Below are 24,022 nucleotides of genomic sequence, written 5' to 3'. Positions count from 1 at the left end.
CGGTCAATATTTTAGAGGACAACGCATGTTAGGTCTAGGTTAGGTCTGGGATTTGCATTCATCTGGCTCATACTTTCGCATATTTCTCATACTTGTTGGCCAGATTCTGGGCCTTTTTTGGCTTGGGACACGTAGTAATGTGGTACCACACTGAAACTGTCCATTAAACCTGGTTTCGATCAATATTTTAGAGGATAACGCATGTTAGGTCTGGGTTAGGTCTGGGATTTGCTCTCATCAGGCTCCTACATTCGCATATTTCTCATACTTGATGGCCAGATCCTGGGCTTTTTCTGGTTTGGATCACGTAGTAATGTGGTACCACACTGAAACAGTCGACTAATCCTGGTCTCGGTCAATATTTTAGAGGATAACGCATGTTAGGTCTAGGTTAGGTCTGGGATTTGCACTCATCAGGCTCATACTTTCGCATATTTCTCATACTTGATGGCCAGATTCTTGGCCTTTTATGGTTTAGATCAGGTAGTAATGCGGTACCACACTGAAACAGTCCATTAAACATGGTTCCGATCAATATTTTTGAGGATAACGCATGTTAGGTCAAGGTTAGGGCTGGGATTTGGTCTCATCAGGCTCATACATTCGCATATTTCTCATACTTGATGGCCAGATCCTGGGCTTTTTCTGGTTTGGATCACGTAGTAATGTGGTACCACACTGAAACTGTCGTCTAATGCTGGTCTCGGTCAATATTTTAGAGGATAACGCATGTTAGGTCTAGGTTAGGTCTGGGATTTGCACTCATCAGGCTCATATTTTCGCATATTTCTCATACTTGTTGGCCAGATTCTGGGCTTTTTTTGGCTTGGATCACGTAGTAATGTGGGACCACACTGAAACAGTCGATTAAACCTTGTCTCGATCAATATTTTAGAGGATAACGCATGTTAGGTCTGGGATTTGCCCTCTTCAGTCTCATACTTTCGCATTCTTCACATCCTTGTTGGCCAGATCCCGGGTTTTTTCTGGTTTGGATCACATAGTAATGGGGTACCACACTGAAACAGTCGATTAAACCTGGTTTCGATCAATATTTTAGAGGATAACGCATGTCAGGTCTATGTTAGGTCTGGGATTTATTCTCAACAGGCTCATACTTTCGCATATTTCTCATACTTGTTGGCCAGATTCTGGGCTTTTTTTGGCTTGGATCACGTAGTAATGTGGGACCACACTGAAACAGTCGATTAAACCTGGTCTCGATCAATATTTTAGAGGATAACGCATGTTAGGTCTGGGTTAGGTCTGGGATTTGCACTCATCAGGCTCATACTTTTGCATTCTTCACATCCTTGTTGGCCAGATCCTGGGTTTTTTCTGGTTTGGATCACATAGTAATGTGGTACCACACTGAAACAGTCCATTAAACCTGGTTCCGATCAATATTTTTGAGGATAACGCATGTTATGGTCTCGGTTAGGTCTAGGATTTGCCCCTCATCAGGCTCATGATTTCGCATATTTCTCATACTTGTTGGCCAGATCCTGGGCTTTTTTTGGCTTGGATCAGGTAGTAATGTGGTACCACACTGAAACAGTCGACTAATCCTGGTCTCGGTCAATATTTTAGAGGATAACGCATGTTAGGTCTAGGTTAGGTCTGGGATTTGCTCCTATCAGGCTCAAACATTCGCATATTTCTCATACTTGATGGCCAGATTCTGTGCTTTTTTTGGCTTGGATCACGTAGTAATGTGGTACCACACTGAAACTGTCCATTAAACCTGGTTTCGATCAATATTTTAGAGGATAACGCATGTTAGGTCTATGTTAGTTCTGGGATTTGCTCCTATCAGGCTCAAACATTCGCATATTTCTCATACTTGATGGCCAGATCCTGGGCTTTTTCTGGTTTGGATCACGTAGTAATGTGGTACCACACTGAAACTGTCCATTAAACCTGGTTTCGATCAATATTTTAGAGGATAACGCATGTTAGGTCTATGTTAGTTCTGGGATTTGCTCCTATCAGGCTCAAACATTCGCATATTTCTCATACTTGATGGCCAGATGCTGGGCTTTTTCTGGTTTGGATCACGTAGTAATGTGGTACCACACTGAAACTGTCGACTAATGCTGGTCTCGGTCAATATTTTAGAGGACAACGCATGTTAGGTCTAGGTTAGGTCTGGGATTTGCATTCATCTGGCTCATACTTTCGCATATTTCTCATACTTGTTGGCCAGATTCTGGGCTTTTTTTGGCTTGGGACACGTAGTATTGTGGTACCACACTGAAACTGTCCATTAAACCTGGTTTCGATCAATATTTTAGAGGATAACGCATGTTAGGTCTGGGTTAGGTCTGGGATTTGCTTTCATCAGGCTCATACATTCGCATATTTCTCATACTTGATGGCCAGATCCTGGGCTTTTTCTGGTTTGGATCACGTAGTAATGCGGTACCACACTGAAACAGTGGACTAATCCTGGTCTCGGTCAATATTTTAGAGGATAACGCATGTTAGGTGTAGGTTAGGTCTGGGATTTGCCCTCTTCAGTCTCATACTTTCGCATTCTTCACATCCTTGTTGGCCAGATCCTGGGTTTTTTCTGGTTTGGATCACATAGTAATGTGGTACCACACTGAAACAGTCGATTAAACCTGGTTTCGATCAATATTTTAGAGGATAACGCATGTCAGGTCTATGTTAGGTCTGGGATTTGCTCTCATCAGGCTCATACTTTCGCATATTTCTCATACTTGTTGGCCAGATTCCGGGTTTTTTTTGGCTTGGATCACGTAGTAATGTGGGACCACACTGAAACAGTCGATTAAACCTGGTCTCGATCAATATTTTAGAGGATGACGCATGTTAGGTCTGGGTTAGGTCTGGGATTTGCACTCATCAGGCTCATACTTTTGCATTCCTCACATCCTTGTTGGCCAGATCCTGGGTTTTTTCTGGTTTGGATCACATAGTAATGTGGTACCACACTGAAACAGTCCATTAAACCTGGTTCCGATCAATATTTTTGAGGATAACGCATGTTATAGTCTCGGTTAGGTCTAGGATTTGCCCCTCATCAGGCTCATGATTTCGCATATTTCTCATACTTGTTGGCCAGATCCTGGGCTTTTTTTGGCTTGGGTCAGGTAGTAATGTGGTACCACACTGAAACAGTCGACTAATCCTGGTCTCGGTCAATATTTTAGAGGATAACGCATGTTAGGTCTAGGTTAGGTCTGGGATTTGCTCCTATCAGGCTCAAACATTCGCATATTTCTCATACTTGATGGCCAGATTCTGTGCTTTTTTTGGCTTGGATCACGTAGTAATGTGGTACCACACTGAAACTGTCCATTAAACCTGGTTTCGATCAATATTTTAGAGGATAACGCATGTTAGGTCTATGTTAGTTCTGGGATTTGCTCCTATCAGGCTCAAACATTCGCATATTTCTCATACTTGATGGCCAGATCCTGGGCTTTTTCTGGTTTGGATCACGTAGTAATGTGGTACCACACTGAAACTGTCCATTAAACCTGGTTTCGATCAATATTTTAGAGGATAACGCATGTTAGGTCTATGTTAGTTCTGGGATTTGCTCCTATCAGGCTCAAACATTCGCATATTTCTCATACTTGATGGCCAGATGCTGGGCTTTTTCTGGTTTGGATCACGTAGTAATGTGGTACCACACTGAAACTGTCGACTAATGCTGGTCTCGGTCAATATTTTAGAGGACAACGCATGTTAGGTCTAGGTTAGGTCTGGGATTTGCATTCATCTGGCTCATACTTTCGCATATTTCTCATACTTGTTGGCCAGATTCTGGGCTTTTTTTGGCTTGGGACACGTAGTATTGTGGTACCACACTGAAACTGTCCATTAAACCTGGTTTCGATCAATATTTTAGAGGATAACGCATGTTAGGTCTGGGTTAGGTCTGGGATTTGCTTTCATCAGGCTCATACATTCGCATATTTCTCATACTTGATGGCCAGATCCTGGGCTTTTTCTGGTTTGGATCACGTAGTAATGCGGTACCACACTGAAACAGTGGACTAATCCTGGTCTCGGTCAATATTTTAGAGGATAACGCATGTTAGGTGTAGGTTAGGTCTGGGATTTGCCCTCTTCAGTCTCATACTTTCGCATTCTTCACATCCTTGTTGGCCAGATCCTGGGTTTTTTCTGGTTTGGATCACATAGTAATGTGGTACCACACTGAAACAGTCGATTAAACCTGGTTTCGATCAATATTTTAGAGGATAACGCATGTCAGGTCTATGTTAGGTCTGGGATTTGCTCTCATCAGGCTCATACTTTCGCATATTTCTCATACTTGTTGGCCAGATTCCGGGTTTTTTTTGGCTTGGATCACGTAGTAATGTGGGACCACACTGAAACAGTCGATTAAACCTGGTCTCGATCAATATTTTAGAGGATGACGCATGTTAGGTCTGGGTTAGGTCTGGGATTTGCACTCATCAGGCTCATACTTTTGCATTCCTCACATCCTTGTTGGCCAGATCCTGGGTTTTTTCTGGTTTGGATCACATAGTAATGTGGTACCACACTGAAACAGTCCATTAAACCTGGTTCCGATCAATATTTTTGAGGATAACGCATGTTATAGTCTCGGTTAGGTCTAGGATTTGCCCCTCATCAGGCTCATGATTTCGCATATTTCTCATACTTGTTGGCCAGATCCTGGGCTTTTTTTGGCTTGGGTCAGGTAGTAATGTGGTACCACACTGAAACAGTCGACTAATCCTGGTCTCGGTCAATATTTTAGAGGATAACGCATGTTAGGTCTAGGTTAGGTCTGGGATTTGCACTCATCAGGCACATACTTTCGCATATTTCTCATACTTGATGACCAGATCCTGGGCTTTTTCTGGTTTGGATCACGTAGTAATGTGGGACCACACTGAAACAGTCGATTAAACCTGGTCTCGATCAATATTTTAGAGGATAACGCATGTCAGGTCTATGTTAGGTCTGGGATTTGCTCTCATCAGGCTCATACTTTCGCATATCTCTCATACTTGTTGGCCAGATCCTGGGCTTTTACTGGTTTGGTTCACGTAGTAATGTGGTACCACACTGAAACAGTCGACTAAACCTGGTCACGATCAATATTTTAGAGGATAACGCATGTTAGGTCTAGGTTAGGGCTGGGATTTGGTCTCATCAGGCTCATACATTCGCATATTTCTCATACTTGGTGGCCAGATCCTGGGCTTTTTCTGGTTTGGATCACGTAGTAATGTGGTACCACACTGAAACTGTCGACTAATGCTGGTCTCGGTCAATATTTTAGAGGACAACGCATGTTAGGTCTAGGTTAGGTCTGGGATTTGCATTCATCTGGCTCATACTTTCGCATATTTCTCATACTTGTTGGCCAGATTCTGGGCTTTTTTTGGCTTGGGACACGTAGTAATGTGGTACCACACTGAAACTGTCCATTAAACCTGGTTTCGATCAATATTTTAGAGGATAACGCATGTTAGGTCTGGGTTAGGTCTGGGATTTGCTCTCATCAGGCTCATACATTCGCATATTTCTCATACTTGATGGCCAGATCCTGGGCTTTTTCTGGTTTGGATCACGTAGTAATGTGGTACCACACTGAAACAGTCGACTAATCCTGGTCTCGGTCAATATTTTAGAGGATAACGCATGTTAGGTCTAGGTTAGGTCTGGGATTTGCATTCATCTGGCTCATACATTCGCATATTTCTCATACTTGTTGGCCAGATTCTGGTTTTTTTTTGGCTTGGCACACGTAGTAATGTGGTACCACACTGAAACTGTCCATTAAACCTGGTCGCGATCAATATTTTAGAGGATAACGCAAGTTAGGTCTAGGTTAGGGCTGGGATTTGCTCTCATCAGGCTCATACTTTCGCATATTTCTGATACTTGATGGACAGATTCTGGTCTTTTTCTGGTTTCGATCACGTAGTAATGCGGTACCACACTGAAACAGTCCATTAAACCTGGTTTCGATCAATGTTTTAGAGGATAACGCATGTTAGGTCTATGTTAGTTCTGGGATTTGCTCCTATCAGGCTCAAACATTCGCATATTTCTCATACTTGATGGCCAGATCCTGGGCTTTTTCTGGATTGGATCACGTAGTAATGTGGTACCACACTGAAACTGTCCATTAAACCTGGTTTCGATCAATATTTTAGAGGATAACGCATGTTAGGTCTATGTTAGTTCTGGGATTTGCTCCTATCAGGCTCAAACATTCGCATATTTCTCATACTTGATGGCCAGATCCTGGGCTTTTTCTGGTTTGGATCACGTAGTAATGTGGTACCACACTGAAACTGTCCATTAAACCTGGTTTCGATCAATATTTTAGAGGATAACGCATGTTAGGTCTATGTTAGTTCTGGGATTTGCTCCTATCAGGCTCAAACATTCGCATATTTCTCATACTTGATGGCCAGATGCTGGGCTTTTTCTGGTTTGGATCACGTAGTAATGTGGTACCACACTGAAACTGTCGACTAATGCTGGTCTCGGTCAATATTTTAGAGGAGAACGCATGTTAGGTCTAGGTTAGGTCTGGGATTTGCTCTCATCAGGCTCATACATTCGCATATTTCTCATACTTGATGGCCAGATCCTGGGCTTTTTCTGGTTTGGATCACGTAGTAATGTGGTACCACACTGAAACAGTCGACTAATCCTGGTCTCGGTCAATATTTTAGAGGATAACGCATGTTAGGTCTGGGTTAGGTCTGGGATTTGCCCTCTTCAGTCTCATACTTTCGTATTCTTCACATCCTTGTTGGCCAGATCCTGGGTTTTTTCTGGTTTGGATCACATAGTAATGTGGTACCACACTGAAACAGTCGATTAAACCTGGTTTCGATCAATATTTTAGAGGATAACGCATGTCAGGTCTATGTTAGGTCTGGGATTTGCTCTCATCAGGCTCATACTTTCGCATATTTCTCATACTTGTTGGCCAGATTCCGGGTTTTTTTTGGCTTGGATCACGTAGTAATGTGGGACCACACTGAAACAGTCGATTAAACCTGGTCTCGATCAATATTTTAGAGGATGACGCATGTTAGGTCTGGGTTAGGTCTGGGATTTGCACTCATCAGGCTCATACTTTTGCATTCCTCACATCCTTGTTGGCCAGATCCTGGGTTTTTTCTGGTTTGGATCACATAGTAATGTGGTACCACACTGAAACAGTCCATTAAACCTGGTTCCGATCAATATTTTTGAGGATAACGCATGTTATAGTCTCGGTTAGGTCTAGGATTTGCCCCTCATCAGGCTCATGATTTCGCATATTTCTCATACTTGTTGGCCAGATCCTGGGCTTTTTTTGGCTTGGGTCAGGTAGTAATGTGGTACCACACTGAAACAGTCGACTAATCCTGGTCTCGGTCAATATTTTAGAGGATAACGCATGTTAGGTCTAGGTTAGGTCTGGGATTTGCACTCATCAGGCACATACTTTCGCATATTTCTCATACTTGATGACCAGATCCTGGGCTTTTTCTGGTTTGGATCACGTAGTAATGTGGGACCACACTGAAACAGTCGATTAAACCTGGTCTCGATCAATATTTTAGAGGATAACGCATGTCAGGTCTATGTTAGGTCTGGGATTTGCTCTCATCAGGCTCATACTTTCGCATATCTCTCATACTTGTTGGCCAGATCCTGGGCTTTTACTGGTTTGGTTCACGTAGTAATGTGGTACCACACTGAAACAGTCGACTAAACCTGGTCACGATCAATATTTTAGAGGATAACGCATGTTAGGTCTAGGTTAGGGCTGGGATTTGGTCTCATCAGGCTCATACATTCACATATTTCTCATACTTGGTGGCCAGATCCTGGGCTTTTTCTGGTTTGGATCACGTAGTAATGTGGTACCACACTGAAACTGTCGACTAATGCTGGTCTCGGTCAATATTTTAGAGGACAACGCATGTTAGGTCTAGGTTAGGTCTGGGATTTGCATTCATCTGGCTCATACTTTCGCATATTTCTCATACTTGTTGGCCAGATTCTGGGCTTTTTTTGGCTTGGGACACGTAGTAATGTGGTACCACACTGAAACTGTCCATTAAACCTGGTCGCGATCAATATTTTAGAGGATAACGCAAGTTAGGTCTAGGTTAGGGCTGGGATTTGCTCTCATCAGGCTCATACTTTCGCATATTTCTGATACTTGATGGACAGATTCTGGTCTTTTTCTGGTTTCGATCACGTAGTAATGCGGTACCACACTGAAACAGTCCATTAAACCTGGTTTCGATCAATGTTTTAGAGGATAACCCATATTAGGTCTGGGTTAGGTCTGGGATTTGCCCTCTTCAGTCTCATACTTTCGCATTCTTCACATCCTTGTTGGCCAGATCCTGGGTTTTTTCTGGTTTGTATCACATAGTAATGTGGTACCACACTGAAACAGTCGACTAAACCTGGTCACGATCAATATTTTAGAGGATAACGCATGTTAGGTCTAGGTTAGGGCTGGGATTTGGTCTCATCAGGCTCATACATTCGCATATTTCTCATACTTGATGGCCAGATCCTGGGCTTTTTCTGGTTTGGATCATGTAGTAATGTGGGACCACACTGAAACAGTCGATTAAACCTGGTCTCGATCAATATTTTAGAGGATAACGCATGTCAGGTCTATGTTAGGTCTGGGATTTGCATTCATCTGGCTCATACTTTCGCATATTTCTCATACTTGTTGGCCAGATTCTGGGCTTTTTTTGGCTTGGGACACGTAGTAATGTGGTACCACACTGAAACTGTCCATTAAACCCGGTTTCGATCAATATTTTAGAGGATAACGCATGTTAGGTCTGGGTTAGGTCTGGGATTTGCTCTCATCAGGCTCATACATTCGCATATTTTTCATACTTGATGGCCAGATCCTGGGCTATTTCTGGTTTGCATCACGTAGTAATGTGGTACCACACTGAAACAGTCGACTAATCCTGGTCTCGGTCAATATTTTAGAGGATAACGCATGTTAGGTCTAGGTTAGGTCTGGGATTTGCACTCATCAGGCTCATACTTTCGCATATTTCTCATACTTGATGGCCAGATTCTTGGCCTTTTATGGTTTAGATCACGTAGTAATGCGGTACCACACTGAAACAGTCCATTAAACCTGGTTCCGATCAATATTTTTGAGGATAACGCATGTTAGGTCTAGGTTAGGGCTGGGATTTGGTCTCATCAGGCTCATACATTCGCATATTTCTCATACTTGATGGCCAGATCCTGGGCTTTTTCTGGTTTGGATCACGTAGTAATGTGGTACCACACTGAAACTGTCGTCTAATGCTGGTCTCGGTCAATATTCTAGAGGATAACGCATGTTAGGTCTAGGTTAGGTCTGGGATTTGCACTCATCAGGCTCATACTTTCGCATATTTCTCATACTTGTTGGCCAGATTCTGGGCTTTTTTTGGCTTGGATCACGTAGTAATGTGGGACCACACTGAAACAGTCGATTAAACCTTGTCTCGATCAATATTTTAGAGGATAACGCATGTTGGGTCTGGGTTAGGACTGGGATTTGCCCTCTTCAGTCTCATACTTTCGCATTCTTCACATCCTTGTTGGCCAGATCCTGGGTTTTGTCTGGTTTGGATCACATAGTAATGTGGTACCACACTGAAACAGTCGATTAAACCTGGTTTCGATCAATATTTTAGAGGATAACGCATGTCAGGTCTATGTTAGGTCTGGGATTTGCTCTCATCAGGCTCATACTTTCGCATATTTCTCATACTTGTTGGCCAGATTCTGGGCTTTTTTTGGCTTGGATCACGTAGTAATGTGGGACCACACTGAAACAGTCGATTAAACCTGGTCTCGATCAATATTTTAGAGGATAACGCATGTTAGGTCTGGGTTAGGTCTGGGATTTGCACTCATCAGGCTCATACTTTTGCATTCTTCACATCCTTGTTGGCCAGATCCTGGGTTTTTTCTGGTTTGGATCACATAGTAATGTGGTACCACACTGAAACTGTCGACTAAACCTGGTCACGATCAATATTTTAGAGGATAACGCAAGTTAGGTCTAGGTTAGGGCTGGGATTTGCTCTCATCAGGCTCATACTTTCGCATATTTCTGATACTTGATGGACAGGTTCTGGTCTTTTTCTGGTTTCGATCACGTAGTAATGCGGTACCACACTGAAACAGTCCATTAAACCTGGTTTCGATCAATGTTTTAGAGGATAACCCATGTTAGGTCTGGGTTAGGTCTGGGATTTGCCCTCTTCAGTCTCATACTTTCGCATTCTTCACATCCTTGTTGGCCTGATCCTGGGATTTTTCTGGTTTGGATCACATAGTAATGTGGTACCACACTGAAACAGTCGACTAAACCTGGTCACGATCAATATTTTAGAGGATAACGCATGTTAGGTCTAGGTTAGGGCTGGGATTTGGACTCATCAGGCTCATACATTCGCATATTTCTCATACTTGATTGCCAGATCCTGGGCTTTTTCTGGTTTGGATCACGTAGTAATGTGGTACCACACTGAAACTGTCGACTAATGCTGGTCTCGGTCAATATTTTAGAGGACAACGCATGTTAGGTCTAGGTTAGGTCTGGGATTTGCATTCATCTGGCTCATACTTTCGCATATTTCTCATACTTGTTGGCCAGATTCTGGGCTTTTTTTGGCTTGGGACACGTAGTAATGTGGTACCACACTGAAACTGTCCATTAAACCTGGTTTCGATCAATATTTTAGAGGATAACGCATGTTAGGTCTGGGTTAGGTCTGGGATTTGCTCCCATCAGGCTCATACATTCGCATATTTCTCATACTTGATGGCCAGATCCTGGGCTTTTTCTGGTTTGGATCACGTAGTAATGTGGTACCACACTGAAACAGTGGACTAATCCTGGTCTCGGTCAATATTTTAGAGGATAACGCATGTTAGGTCTAGGTTAGGTCTGGGATTTGCACTCATCAGGCTCATACTTTCGCATATTTCTCATACTTGATGGCCAGATTCTTGGCCTTTTATGGTTTAGATCACGTAGTAATGCGGTACCACACTGAAACAGTCCATTAAACCTGGTTCCGATCAATATTTTTGAGGATAACGCATGTTAGGTCTAGGTTAGGGCTGGGATTTGGTCTCATCAGGCTCATACATTCGCATATTTCTCATACTTGATGGCCAGATCCTGGGCTTTTTCTGGTTTGGATCACGTAGTAATGTCGTACCATACTGAAACTGTCGTCTAATGCTGGTCTCGGTCAATATTTTAGAGGATAACGCATGTTAGGTCTAGGTTAGGTCTGGGATTTGCACTCATCAGGCTCATACTTTTGCATATTTCTCATACTTGTTGGCCAGATTCTGGGCTTTTTTTGGCTTGGATCACGTAGTGATGTGGGACCACACTGAAACAGTCGATTAAACCTTGTCTCGATCAATATTTTAGAGGATAACGCATGTTGGGTCTGGGTTAGGTCTGGGATTTGCCCTCTTCAGTCTCATACTTTCGCATTCTTCACATCCTTGTTGACCAGATCCTGGGTTTTTTCTGGTTTGGATCACATAGTAATGTGGTACCACACTGAAACAGTCGATTAAACCTGGTTTCGATCAATATTTTAGAGGATAACGCATGTCAGGTCTATGTTAGGTCTGGGATTTGCTCTCATCAGGCTCATACTTTCGCATATTTCTCATACTTGTTGGCCAGATTCTGGGCTTTTTTTGGCTTGGATCACGTAGTAATGTGGGACCACACTGAAACAGTCGATTAAACCTGGTCTCGATCAATATTTTAGAGGATAACGCATGTTAGGTCTGGGTTAGGTCTGGGATTTGCACTCATCAGGCTCATACTTTTGCATTCTTCACATCCTTGTTGGCCAGATCCTGGGTTTTTTCTGGTTTGGATCGCATAGTAATGTGGTACCACACTGAAACAGTCCATTAAACCTGGTTCCGATCAATATTTTTGAGGATAACACATGTTATGGTCTCGGTTAGGTTTTGGATTTGTCCCTCATCAGGCTCATGATTTCGCATATTTCTCATACTTGTTGGCCAGATCCTGGGCTTTTTTTGGCTTGGATCAGGTAGTAATGTGGTACCACACTGAAACAGTCGACTAATCCTGGTCTCGGTCAATATTTTAGAGGATAACGCATGTTAGGTCTAGGTTAGGTCTGGGATTTGCACTCATCAGGCACATACTTTCGCATATTTCTCATACTTGATGGCCAGATCCTGGGCTTTTTCTGGTTTGGATCACGTAGCAATGTGGGACCACACTGAAACAGTCGATTAAACCTGGTCTCGATCAATATTTTAGAGGATAATGCATGTCAGGTCTATGTTAGGTCTGGGATTTGCATTCATCTGGCTCATACTTTCGCATATTTCTCATACTTGCTGGCCAGATTCTGGGCTTTTTCTGGTTTGGATCACGTAGTAATGTGGTACCACACTGAAACAGTCGACTAATCCTGGTCTCGGTCAATATTTTAGAGGATAACGCATGTTATGGTCTCGGTTAGGTCTAGGATTTGCCCCTCATCAGGCTCATGATTTCGCATATTTCTCATACTTGTTGGCCAGATCCTGGGCTTTTTTTGGCTTGGATCAGGTAGTAATGTGGTACCACACTGAAACAGTCGACTAAACCTGGTCACGATCAATATTTTAGACGATAACGCATGTTAGGACTAGGTTAGGGCTGGGATTTGCTCCCATCAGGCTCATACCTTCGCATATTTCTGATACTTGATGGCCAGATTCTGGTCTTTTTCTGGTTTCGATCACGTAGTAATGCGGTGCCACACTGAAACAGTCCATTAAACCTGGTTTCGATCAAAGTTTTAGAGGATAACGCATGTTAGGTCTAGGTTAGGCCTTGGGTTTGCCCTCATCAGACTCATACATTCGCATATTTCTCATACTAGATGGCCAGATCCTGGGCTTTTTCTGGTTTGGATCACGTAGTAATGTGGTACCACACTGAAACAGTCGACTAATCCTGGTCTCGGTCAATATTTTAGAGGATAACGCATGTGAGGTCTAGGTTAGGTCTGGGATTTGCACTCATCAGGCTCATACTTTCGCATATATCCCATACTTGATGGCCGGATTCTTGGCCTTTTATGGTTTAGATCACGTAGTAATGCGGTACCACACTGAAACAGTCCATTAAACCTGGTTTCGATCAATGTTTTAGAGGATAACCCATATTAGGTCTGGGTTAGGTCTGGGATTTGCCCTCTTCAGTCTCATACTTTCGCATTCTTCACATCCTTGTTGGCCAGATCCTGGGTTTTTTCTGGTTTGGATCACATAGTAATGTGGTACCACTCTGAAACAGTCGACTAAACCTGGTCACGATCAATATTCTACAGGATAACGCATGTTAGGTCTAGGTTAGGGCTGGGATTTGGTCTCATCAGGCTCATACATTCGCATATTTCTCATACTTGATAGCCAGATCCTGGGCTTTTTCTGGTTTGGATCACGTAGTAATGTGGTATCACACTGAAACTGTCGACTAAAGCTGGTCTCGGTCAATATTTTAGAGGACAACGCATGTTAGGTCTAGGTTAGGTCTGGGATTTGCATTCAGCTGGCTCATACTTTCGCATATTTCTCATACTTGTTCGCCAGATTCTGGGCTTTTTTTGGCTTGGAACACGTAGTAATGTCGTACCACACTGAAACTGTCCATTAAACCTGGTTTCGATCAATATTTTAGAGGATAACGCATGTTAGGTCTGGATTAGGTCTGGGATTTGCTCTCATCAGGCTCATACATTCGCATATTTCTCATACTTGATGGCCAGATCCTGGGCTTTTTCCGGTTTGGATCACGTAGTAATGTGGTACCACACTGAAACAGTCGACTAATCCTGGTCTCGGTCAATATTTTAGAGGATAACGCATGTTAGGTCTAGGTTAGGTCTGGGATTTGCACTCATCAGGCTCATACTTTCGCATATTTCTCATACTTGATGGCCAGATTCTTGGCCTTTTATGGTTTAGATCACGTATTAATGCGGTACCACACTGAAACAGTCCATTAAACCTGGTTCCGATCAATATTTTTGAGGATAACGCATGTTAGCTCTAGGTTAGGGCTGGGATTTGGTCTCATCAGGCTCATACATTCGCATATTTCTCATACTTACTGGCCAGATCCTAGGCTTTTTCTGGTTTGGAACACGTAGTAATGTGGTACCACACTGAAACTGTCGTCTAATGCTGGTCTCGGTCAATATTTTAGAGGATAACGCATGTTAGGTCTAGGTTAGGTCTGGGATTTGCGCTCATCAGGCTCATACTTTCGCATATTTCTCATACTTGTTGGCCAGATTCTGGGCTTTTTTTGGCTTGGATCACGTAGTAATGTGGGACCACACTGAAACAGTCGATTAAACCTTGTCTCGATCAATATTTTAGAGGATAACGCATGTTAGGTCTGGGTTAGGTCTGGGATTTGCCCTCTTCAGTCTCATACTTTCGCATTCTTCACATCCTTGTTGGCCAGATCCTGGGTTTTTTCTGGTTTGGATCACATAGTAATGTGGTACCACACTGAAACAGTCGATTAAACCTTGTTTCGATCAATATTTTAGAGGATAACGCATGTCAGGTCTGTGTTAGGTCTGGGATTTGCTCTCATCAGGCTCATACTTTCGCATATTTCTCATACTTGTTGGCCAGATTCTGGGCTTTTTTTGGCTTGGATCACGTAGTAATGTGGGACCACACTGAAACAGTCGATTAAACCTGGTCTCGATCAATATTTTAGAGGATAACGCATGTTAGGTCTGTGTTAGGTCTGGGATTTGCACTCATCAGGCTCATACTTTTGCATTCTTCACATCCTTGTTGGCCAGATCCTGGGTTTTTTCTGGTTTGGATCACATAGTAATGTGGTACCACACTGAAACAGTCCATTAAACCTGGTTCCGATCAATATTTTTGAGGATAACGCATGTTATGGTCTCGGTTAGGTCTAGGATTTGCCCCTCATCAGGCTCATGATTTCGCATATTTCTCATACTTGTTGGCCAGATCCTGGGCTTTTTTTGGCTTGGATCAGGTAGTAATGTGGTACCACACTGAAACAGTCGACTAAACCTGGTCACGATCAATATTTTAGACGATAACGCATGTTAGGTCTAGGTTAGGGCTGGGATTTGCTCCCAACAGGCTCATACCTTCGCATATTTCTGATACTTGATGGCCAGATTCTGGTCTTTTTCTGGTTTCGATCACGTAGTAATGCGGTGCCACACTGAAACAGTCCATTAAACCTGGTTTCGATCAAAGTTTTAGAGGATAACGCATGTTAGGTCTAGGTTAGGTATGGGATTTGCAGTCATCAGGCACATACTTTCGCATATTTCTCATACTTGATGGCCAGATCCTGGGCTTTTTCTGGTTTGGATCACGTAGTAATGTGGGACCACACTGAAACAGTTGATTAAACCTGGTCTCGATCAATATTTTAGAGGATAACGCATGTCAGGTCTATGTTAGGTCTGGGATTTGCTCTAATCAGGCTCATACTTTCGCATATCCCTCATACTTGTTGGCCAGATCCTGGGCTTTTACTGGTTTGGTTCACGTAGTAATGTGGTACCACACTGAAACAGTCGACTAAACCTGGTCACGATCAATATTTTAGAGGATAACGCTTGTTAGGTCTAGGTTAGGGCTGGGATTTGGTCTCATCAGGCCTATACATTCGCATATTTCTCATACTTGATGGCCAGATCCTGGGCTTTTTCTGGTTTGGATCACGTAGTAATGTGGTACCACACTGAAACAGTCGACTAATCCTGGTCTCGGTCAATATTTTAGAGGATAACGCATGTTATGGTCTCGGTTAGGTCTAGGATTTGCCCCTCATCAGGCTCATGATTTCGCATATTTCTCATACTTGTTGGCCAGATCCTGGGCTTTTTTTGGCTTGGATCAGGTAGTAATGTGGTACCACACTGAAACAGTCGACTAAACCTGGTCACGATCAATATTTTAGACGATAACGCATGTTAGGTCTAGGTTAGGGCTGGGATTTGCTCCGATCAGGCTCATACCTTCGCATATTTCTGATACTTGATGGCCAGATTCTGGTCTTTCTCTGGTTTCGATCACGTAGTAATGCGGTGCCACACTGAAACAGTCCATTAAACCTGGTTTCGATCAAAGTTTTAGAGGATAACGCATGTTAGGTCTAGGTTAGGCCTTGGGTTTGCCCTCATCAGACTCATACATTCGCATATTTCTCATACTAGATGGCCAGATCCTGGGCTTTTTCTGGTTTGGATCATGTAGTAATGTGGTACCACACTGAAACAGTCGACTAATCCTGGTCTCGGTCAATATTTTGGAGGATAACGCATGTTAGGTCTAGGTTAGGTCTCGGATTTGCACTCATCAGGCTCATACTTTCGCATATTTCTCATACTTGTTGGCCAGATTCTGGGCTTTTTTTGGCTTGGATCACGTAGTAATCTGGTACCACACTGAAACTGTCCATTAAACCTGGTTTCGATCAATATTTTAGAGGATAACGCATGTTAGGTCTATGCTAGTTCTGGGATTTGCTCCCATCAGGCTCAAACATTCGCATATTTCTCATACTTGATGGCCAGATCCTGGGCTTTTTCTGGTTTGGATCACGTAGTAATGTGGTACCACACTGAAACAGTCGACTAATCCTGGTCTCGGTCAATATTTTAGAGGATAACGCATGTTAGGTCTAGGTTAGGTCTGGGATTTGCACTCATCAGGCTCATACTTTCGCATATATCTCATACTTGATGGCCGGATTCTTGGCCTTTTATGGTTTAGATTACGTAGTAATGCGGTACCACACTGAAACAGTCCATTAAACCTGGATTCGATCAATGTTTTAGAGGATAACCCATATTAGGTCTGGGTTAGGTCTGGGATTTGCCCTCTTCAGTCTCATACTTTCGCATTCTTCACATCCCTGTTGGCCAGATCCTGGGTTTTTTCTGGTTTGGATCACATAGTAATGTGGTACCACACTGAAACGGTCGACTAAACCTGGTCACGATCAATATTTTAGAGGATAACGCATGTTAGGTCTAGGTTAGGGCTGCGATTTGGTCTCATCAGGCTCATACATTCGCATATTTCTCATACTTGATGGCCAGTTCCTGGGCTTTTTCTGGTTTGGATCACGTAGTAATGTGGTACCACATTGAAACTGTCGACTAATGCTGGTCTCGGTCAATATTTTAGAGGACAACGCATGTTAGGTCTAGGTTAGGTCTGGGATTTGCATTCATCTCGCTCATACTTTTGCATGTTTCTCATACTTGTTGGCCAGATTCTGGGCTTTTTTTGGCTTGGAACACGTAGTAATGTGGTACCACACTGAAATTGTCCATTAAACCTGGTTTCGATCAATATTTTAGAGGATAACGCATGTTAGGTCTGGGTTAGGTCTGGGATTCGCTCTCATCAGGCTCATACATTCGCATATTTCTCATACTTGATGGCCAGATCCTGGGCTTTTTCTGGTTTGGATCACGTAGTAATGTGGTACCACACTGAAACAGTCGACTAATCCTGGTCTCGGTCAATATTTTAGAGGATAACGCATGTTAGGTCTAGGTTAGGTCTGGGATTTGAACTCATCAGGCTCATACTTTCGCATATTTCTCATACTTGATGGCCAGATTCTTGGCCTTTTATGGTTTAGATCACGTAGTAATGCGGTACCACACTGAAACAGTCCATTAAACCTGGTTCCGATCAATATTTTTGAGGATAACGCATGTTAGCTCTAGGTTAGGGCTGGGATTTGGTCTCATCAGGCTCATACATTCGCATATTTCTCATACTTGATGGCCAGATCCTGGGCTTTTTCTGGTTTGGATCACGTAGTAATGTGGTACCACACTGAAACTGTCGTCCAATGCTGGTCTCGGTCAATATTTTAGAGGATAACGCATGTTAGGTCTAGGTTAGGTCTGGGATTTGCACTCATCAGGCTCATACTTTCGCATATTTCTCATACTTGTTTTCCAGATTCTGGACTTTTTTTGGCTTGGATCACGTAGTAATGTGGGACCACACTGAAACAGTCGATTAAACCTTGTCTCGATCACTATTTTAGAGGATAACGCATGTCAGGTCTATGTTAGGTCTGGGATTTGCTCTCATCAGGCTCATACTTTCGCATATTTCTCATACTTGTTGGCCAGATTCTGGGCTATTTTTGGTTTAGATCACGTAGTAATGCGGTACCACACTGAAACAGTCCAGTAAACCTGGTTCCGATCAATATTTTTGACGATAACGCATGTTAGGTCTGGGTTAGGTCTGGGATTTGCTCTCATCAGGCTCATACTTTCGCATATTTCTCATACTTGTTGGCCAGATTCTGGGCTTTTTTAGGTTTGGATCACGTAGTAATGTGGTACCACACTGAAACTGTCCATTAAACCTGGTTTCGATCAATATTTTAGAGGATAACGCATGTTAGGTCTATGTCAGGTCTGGGATTTGCTCTCATCAGGCTCATACTGTCGCATATTACTCATACTTGATGGCCAGATCCTGGGCTTTTTCTGGTTTGGATCACGTAGTAATGTGGGACCACACTGAAACAGTCGATTAAACCTGGTCTCGATCAATATTTTGGAGGATAACGCATGTTAGGTCTGGGTTAGGTCTGGGATTTGCATTCATCTGGCTCATACTTTCGCATATTTCTCATACTTGTTGGCCAGATTCTGGGCTTTTTTTGGCTTGGATCACGTAGTAATGTGGGACCACACTGAAACAGTCGATTAAACCTGGTCTCGATCAATATTTTAGAGGATAACGCATGTTAGGTCTGGGTTAGGTCTGGGATTTGCCCTCTTCAGTCTCATACTTTCGCATTCACCACATCCTTGTTGGCCAGATCCTGGGTTTTTTCTGGTTTGGATCACATAGTAATGTGGTACCACACTGAAACAGTCGATTAAACCTGGTTTCGATCAATATTTTAGAGGATAACGCATGTCAGGTCAATGTTAGGCCTTGGGTTTGCCCTCATCAGACTCATACATTCGCATATTTCTCATACTAGATGGCCAGATCCTGGGCTTTTTTTGGCTTGGATCACGTAGTAATGTGGAACCACACTGATACAGTCGATTAAACCTGGTCTCGATCAATATTTTAGAGGATAACGCATGTTAGGTCTGGGTTAGGTCTGGGATTTGCTCTCATCAGGCTCATACATTCGCATATTTCTCATACTTGTTGGCCCGATTCTGGGCTTTTTTTGGCTTGGATCACGTAGTAATGCGGTACCACACTGAAACGGTCCAGTAAACCTGGTTCCGATCAATATTTTTGAGGATAACGCATGTTAGGTCTATGCTAGTTCTGGGATTTGCTCCCATCAGGCTCAAACATTCGCATATTTCTCATACTTGATGGCCAGATCCTGGGCTTTTTCTGGTTTGGATCACGTAGTAATGTGGTACCACACTGAAACAGTCGACTAATCCTGGTCTCGGCCAATATTTTAGAGGATAACGCATGTTAGGTCTAGGTCAGGTCTGGGATTTGCACTCATCAGGCTCCTACTTTCGCATATCTCTCATACTTGTTGGCCAGATTCTGGGCTTTTTTTGGCTTGGATCACGTAGTAATGTGGGACCACACTGAAACAGTCGATTAAACCTGGTCTCGATCAATATTTTAGAGGATAACGCATGTTAGGTCTGGGTTAGGTCTGGGATTTGCCCTCTTCAGTCTCATACTTTCGCATACTTCACATCCTTGTTGGCCAGATCCTGGGTTTTTTCTGGTTTGGATCACATAGTAATGTGGTACCACACTGAAACAGTCGATTAAACCTGGTTTCGATCAATATTTTAGAGGATAACGCATGTCAGGTCTATGTTAGGCCTTGGGTTTGCCCTCATCAGACTCATACATTCGCATATTTCTCATACTAGATGGCCAGATCCTGGGCTTTTTTTGGCTTGGATCACGTAGTAATGTGGAACCACACTGAAACAGTCGGTTAAACTTGGTCTCGATCAATATTTTAGAGGATAACGCATGGTAGGTCTGGGTTAGGTCTGGGATTTGCACTCATCAGCCTCATACTTTCGCATATATCTCATACTTGGTGGCCGGATTCTTGGCCTTTTATGGTTTAGATCACGTAGTAATGTGGTACCACACTGAAACTGTCCATTAAACCTGGTTTCGATCAATATTTTAGAGGATAACGAATGTTAGGTCTATGCTAGTTCTGGGATTTGCTCCCATCAGGCTCAAACATTCGCAAATTTCTCATACTTGATGGCCAGATCCTGGGCTTTTTCTGGTTTGGATCACGTAGTAATGTGGAACCACACTGAAACAGTCGACTAATCCTGGTCTCGATCAATATTTTAGAGGATAACGCATGTTAGGTCTAGGTTAGGTCTGGGATTTGCACTCATCAGGCTCATACTTTCGCATATATCTCATACTTGATGGCCGGATTCTTGGCCTTTTATGGCTTGGATCACGTAGTAATGTGGGACCACACTGAAACAGTCGATTAAACCTGGTCTCGATCAATATTTTAGAGGATAACGCATGTTAGGTCTGGGTTAGGTCTGGGATTTGCACTCATCAGGCTCATACTTTCGCATATTTCTCATACTTGTTGGCCAGATTCTGGGCTTTCATTGCTTTGGATCACGTAGCAATGTGGTACCACACTGAAACAGTCCAGTAAACCTGGTTTTGATCAATAATTTAGAAGATAACTCTTGTTATGTCTAGGCCAGGCCTGGGATTTGCCCACATCAGACTCATACTTCCGCATTCCTCAAATACTTGTGGAACAGATCCTGGGTTTTTTCTGGTTTCGATCACATAGTAATGTGGTACCACACTGAAACAGTCGATTAAACCTGGTTTCGATCAATATTTTAGAGGATAACGCATGTCAGGTCTATGTTAGGTCTGGGGTTTGCTCTCATCAGGCTCATACTTTCGCATATTTCTCATACTTGATAGCCAGATCCTGGGCTTTTACTGGTTTGGATCACTTAGTAATGTGGGACCACACTGAAACAGTCGATTAAACCTGGTCTCGGTCAATATTTTAGAGGATAACACATGTTAGGTCTGGGTTAGGTCTGGGATTTGCTCTCATCAGGCTCATACTTTCGCATATTTCTCATACTTGTTGGCCAGATTCTGGGCTTTTTTAGGTTTGGATCACGTAGTAATGTGGTACCACACTGAAACTGTCCATTAAACCTGGTTTCGATCAATATTTTAGAGGATAACGCATGTTAGGTCTATGTCAGGTCTGGGATTTGCTCTCATCAGGCTCATACAGTCGCATATTACTCATACTTGATGGCCAGATCCTGGGCTTTTTCTGGTTTGGATCACGTAGTAATGTGGGACCACACTGAAACAGTCGATTAAACCTGGTCTCGATCAATATTTTGGAGGATAACGCATGTTAGGTCTGGGTTAGGTCTGGGATTTGCATTCATCTGGCTCATACTTTCGCATATTTCTCATACTTGTTGGCCAGATTCTGGGCTTTTTTTGGCTTGGATCACGTAGTAATGTGGTACCACACTGAAACTGTCCATTAAACCTGGTTTCGATCAATATTTTAGAGGATAACGCATGTTAGGTCTATGTCAGGTCTGGGATTTGCTCTCATCAGGCTCATACTGTCGCATATTACTCATACTTGATGGCCAGATCCTGGGCTTTTTCTGGTTTGGATCACGTAGTAATGTGGGACCACACTGAAACAGTCGATTAAACCTGGTTGCTATCAATATTTTAGAGGATAACGCATGTCAGGTCTATGTTAGGTCTGGGGTTTGCTCTCATCAGGCTCATACTTTCGCATATTTCTCATACCTGTTGGCCAGATCCTGGGCTTTTACTGGTTTGGATCACGTAGTAATGTGGGACCACACTGAAACAGTCGATCAAACCTGGTCTCGATCAATATTTTAGAGGATAACGCATGTTAGGTCTGGGTTAGGTCAGGGATTTGCTCTCATCAGGCTCATACAATCGCATATTTCTCATACTTGATGGCCAGATCCTGGGCTTTTTCTGGTTTGGATCAAGTGGTAATGTGGTACCACACTGAAACACTCCATTAAACCTGGTTTCGATGAATATTTTAGAGGATAACGCATGTTAGGTCTGGGTTAGGTCTGGGATTTGCACTCATCAGGCTCATACTTTCGCATATTTCTCATACTTGTTGGCCAGATTCTGGGCTTTCATTGCTTTGGATCACGTAGCAATGTGGTACCACACTGAAACAGTCCAGTAAACCTGGTTTTGATCAATAATTTAGAAGATAACTCTTGTTATGTCTAGGCCAGGCCTGGGATTTGCCCACATCAGACTCATACTTCCGCATTCTTCAAATACTTGTGGAACAGATCCTGGGTTTTTTCTGGTTTCGATCACATAGTAATGTGGTACCACACTGAAACAGTCGATTAAACCTGGTTTCGATCAATATTTTAGAGGATAACGCATGTCAGGTCTATGTTAGGTCTGGGGTTTGCTCTCATCAGGCTCATACTTTCGCATATTTCTCATACTTGATAGCCAGATCCTGGGCTTTTACTGGTTTGGATCACTTAGTAATGTGGGACCACACTGAAACAGTCGATTAAACCTGGTCTCGGTCAATATTTTAGAGGATAACACATGTTAGGTCTGGGTTAGGTCTGGGATTTGCTCTCATCAGGCTCATACTTTCGCATATTTCTCATACTTGTTGGCCAGATTCTGGGCTTTTTTAGGTTTGGATCACGTAGTAATGTGGTACCACACTGAAACTGTCCATTAAACCTGGTTTCGATCAATATTTTAGAGGATAACGCATGTTAGGTCTATGTCAGGTCTGGGATTTGCTCTCATCAGGCTCATACTGTCGCATATTACTCATACTTGATGGCCAGATCCTGGGCTTTTTCTGGTTTGGATCACGTAGTAATGTGGGACCACACTGAAACAGTCGATTAAACCTGGTCTCGATCAATATTTTGGAGGATAACGCATGTTAGGTCTGGGTTAGGTCTGGGATTTGCATTCATCTGGCTCATACTTTCGCATATTTCTCATACTTGTTGGCCAGATTCTGGGCTTTTTTTGGCTTGGATCACGTAGTAATGTGGTACCACACTGAAACTGTCCATTAAACCTGGTTTCGATCAATATTTTAGAGGATAACGCATGTTAGGTCTATGTCAGGTCTGGGATTTGCTCTCATCAGGCTCATACTGTCGCATATTACTCATACTTGATGGCCAGATCCTGGGCTTTTTCTGGTTTGGATCACGTAGTAATGTGGGACCACACTGAAACAGTCGATTAAACCTGGTCTCGATCAATATTTTAGAGGATAACGCATGTTAGGTCTGGGTTAGGTCTGGGATTTGCATTCATCTGGCTCATACTTTCGCATATTTCTCATACTTGTTGGTCAGATTCTGGGCTTTTTTTAGCTTGGATCACGTAGTAATGTGGTACCACACTGAAACTGTCCATTAAACCTGGTTTCGATCAATATTTTAGAGGACAACGCATGTTAGGTCTAGGTTAGGTCTGGGATTTGCATTCATCTAGCTCATACTTTCGCATATTTCTCATACTTGTTGGCCAGATTCTGGGCTTTTTCTGGTTTGGATCACGTAGTAATGTGGGACCACACTGAAACAGTCGACTAAACCTGGTCTCGGTCAATATTTTAGAGGATAACGCATGTTAGGTCTAGGTTAGGTCTGGGATTTGCACTCATCAGGCTCATACTTTCGCATATTTCTCATACTTGATGGCCAGATTCTTGGCCTTTTATGGTTTAGATCACGTAGTAATGCGGTACCACACTGAAACGGTCCATTAAACCTGGCTCCGATCAATATTTTTGAGGATAATGCATGTTATGGTCTCGGTTAGGTCTAGGATTTGCCCCTCATCAGGCTCATGATTTCGC

The sequence above is a fragment of the Colletes latitarsis genome, chromosome 1 (assembly GCF_051014445.1).
Source record: "Colletes latitarsis isolate SP2378_abdomen chromosome 1, iyColLati1, whole genome shotgun sequence".
In the NCBI taxonomy this organism is placed as follows: domain Eukaryota; kingdom Metazoa; phylum Arthropoda; class Insecta; order Hymenoptera; family Colletidae; genus Colletes; species Colletes latitarsis.
Note: the sequence above shows the minus strand (reverse complement) of the source record.